Raw genomic sequence first — 3,478 nt, forward strand, 5'->3', positions numbered from 1 at the left:
AAGAAATAACAGATTTCCTTCAATAAAGATAACAAGGTTTTCCTTAAGATGACTTTTTTTTCCATCAAGGTTAAGGAAAAAAAGTAAAGGAAGGTAGCCTGGCCATCCAAATCTCAAAATGTATTATAAGGTGGTAACCACCAAAACAATCTGGTCCTGGCTAAGAAATAAAGTGGAGGAGGGGCAGCTAGGTGGCAAAGTGAATAGAACTAGCCCTGGAGTCAGGAGGACCTGAGTTCAAACTCGGCCTCAGACACTTATAACACTTATTAGTTGTGTGACCTTGGACGAGTCACTTAACCCCAACTGCCATTTCTTTTCCCCCTCCAAAAAGACAAAAGAAAAAAAATAAAGTGGAGGATAAGTGGAATAGATTAGGTACTCAATATAGCAGGTAATGGCCATAGCAATATAGTGTTTGATAAACCCAAAGATCAAAGCTTTGAGGACAAGAACTCAGTATCTGCCAAAAACTGCTAGGAAAACTGGAAAATATTATGAAAGAAACTAGGTATAGACCAACATCTCAAATACATCATCCACCGAGATATGGACAAAATGGGTACGTGATTTAGACATAAAGGATGATTCCATAAGCAAATTAGGGGATCGTGGAATAGTTTACCTGTCAGATCTATTAAAAAGGGAAGGACTTGTGATCAAAATAGAGACAATATTACAGGGTATAAAATGGCTAACTTTGATTACATTAAATTTCAAAGGCTTTGCACAAACTAAACCAATACAACCAAGATTAGAAGGAAAGCAGAAAACTGGGGGGGGGGGGGGGGGGGGAAAAACTTTCTCAAAAAAATAATTTTTGCTACGATAAATAAAAAAAAAAAAACATAAAAAAAAAAAAAAAATAAGAAAAAATAAAAAAAAAAGAAAAGAAAAGAGGAGGAGGAAAGGGGGGGGGGGGGGGGGGGGGGGGGGGGGGGGGGAAGCAAGCTTCTCTGATAAAGGTCTCATTTCTCAAGTATATAGAGAATTGAGTCAAATTTATAAGAATACAAGTCATTTCCCAATTGATAAATGGTCAAAGGACAGGAGCAGGCAGTTTTCAGATGAAGAAATCAAAACTACCTACAGTCATATGAAAAAATGTTCTATATCACTATTGATTAGAAAAACTCTTGAAATACAACTTCACCCTTATTGGATTGACTAATATGACAGAAATGGAAAATGGCTAATGTTGGAGGGGATAAAGAGAAATTAGGACACTAATGCACTGTTGGTAGAGTTGTGAACTGATCTAACCATTCTGGAGAACTTGGAACTATGCCCAAAGGGCTATAAAACCCTTTGACCTAGCAATAGCACTACTAGTCTGTATCCCAAAGAGACTGGGGGTAAAATAAAGGAAAACAGCTCTTTTTGTGGTGGCAAAGAATTGGAAACTGAAGGAATACCCATCAACTGGGCAACGGCTGAAAAAGTTGTTGTATATGATTGTGATGGAATACATTGTGCTATAGAAAGAATGAGCAGGATGCTCACGAAACCTGAAGAATTACATGAACTGATAAAAAGTGAAGTGAGCAGAACCAAGAGAACACTGTACACCGCAAGAGCGATATTGTACACAGTGACCAATATGAACAACTTAGCTATTTTCTGCAACACAAAGATCCAAGACAATTCTAAAAGGCCTGTGATGAAAAATATTATCCACCTCCAGAGAAAGAACTGATGGAATCTAAATACAGACTGAAGCATATCGGGTTTGGTTTTTTTAATTTTATTTTTCTTGCAGTTTTTTGGTCTTTTGCAACATGAGTGATATGGAAATGTTTTGCATCACTGCACATGTATAGCCTTTATCAAATTTCTGGCCTTCTGAATGGAGGGCAAAGAAGGATGCAAGAGATTTTGGAACTCAAAATTTTAAAAAATGAACGTTAAAAAGTGCTTTTACATATCATTGGAAAAAAGTTTTTTTAAGAAATCTGAAAAAAAAGCTTTCTATGTTTGGGAGATATGATTTCCCATGAAAATTAAGCTTTACTAGTATAAATGAAAGAAAAAGCACCTTTTAAGCACTTACAATGTGCAGGTACAAAAATACAAAAGCAAAACTGCCGGTACTCTGAAGAAACTTGTAGCCCGGAAAGATTAGTCAAAAGGAAGGCTAGTGAGTTGAACATGGGGCCAAAGCATCACAGATTCAGCACTACAAAGTACTTTAAAAGCCTTCAAGTACAACACTCTAACTTTACAGTTTAGCAAACTAACCCCTAGAGTCTCTCAGTTAATAAATGCTTTTAATGTGCTAGGGACTGTGTTAAGCTCCAATGATATAAGGATAAGCAAAAGGAATAAGTTTAGTGAGTCAAGTCTCTGCCCCCTTGTCCTGCTGCTGACCTTGTCAAACTCTTACCTGTGGGAATCGTGGGAATCACGTGAACTACACCGACTCATCTTGGGACTCAATTCTGAATCGAATTCAGTTTCCTTTGCATTCAATTATAGGTCTAGTCCAACTTCTGTCTTGTGAGAAAACTATTCAATTATGGGAACTGTGAGGAAACTTTGTTGCATCGTTTAAACCTATCCCTGCATGGCTAGGAGGCTGGACCTAAGCACCTTTACCTGCTGCTTAGAGCCCCTTAACCAAGAACCTGGGCTATGCTGACCAGAAGCACGATCAGATACGAAGACATGTAATGATTTTCTAACAATTGTACATCTCAAGCAATCCATATGCCTTATCTGAAAACCTGCCTGTACTGGTTAACCAGGTACTGTTTCTAAGTTCCTCTGATTGTTCACAAACACTTGAGAGGGGTGGGATAGCTCTTTTTCAGGGAATTGCACCTGTTCACTCTTCCCCTCCCAACCTGCAAAGTCCCTGATCTTTCATCCAATCAGAAATCAGATCGCTTAATCTTGAATCCCAGTTTCTATCCTGTCAATTGTTATATTGTCCCTTGTATTTGGTGTCTAGTGCCAAGCTGAAAAGGCCTGGTCCCGATCTGTTTGGCAACTGGCACGCATCGCAACCAATATGCTCAGAAGCCCAAACCTTTGTTTCTTCGGTTATTTCAAATTTCACCTTAGGTTACTTACTCTCGGCCTCCCCACTTCTCCCCCTTTCCTCCTATTCCCATCTCAGCCGGGCCTTTGAAGCTGCAAGGTGATTCTCTGCCCGCACCACCCCGGTCACCACCAAACCCGCCTGCCCAGCCCCTCAGCAGAGGGCCTTTGGGGAACCTCCTCTTCACCCCTCCTTCTTGCTAAGGGAAGCCCCTCTCCGTGCCCCTTGATCCCATTCCACCCTGCCAGCAGTCACGTCTCCCTATCTTCTGGCTGCCTCCCTGAAGCCTGCACCCCCTGGATCTCCCCCTTCTTTGTTTGGCTCAGCAGCCTGACTTCCAGCCAGTCTGCTGCAACTGTTCTCCCAGTTACTGCCAAACAAACAGCAGGGTTCTAAGGGGGAGACGACACGCAAACAACCGCACACACACAGGCGGGC

The sequence above is a fragment of the Petaurus breviceps genome, unplaced genomic scaffold (genome assembly GCF_028583685.1).
Source record: "Petaurus breviceps papuanus isolate PSGF00001 unplaced genomic scaffold, PetGlider_PUasm1.0 490, whole genome shotgun sequence".
Taxonomy (NCBI): Eukaryota; Metazoa; Chordata; class Mammalia; order Diprotodontia; family Petauridae; genus Petaurus; species Petaurus breviceps.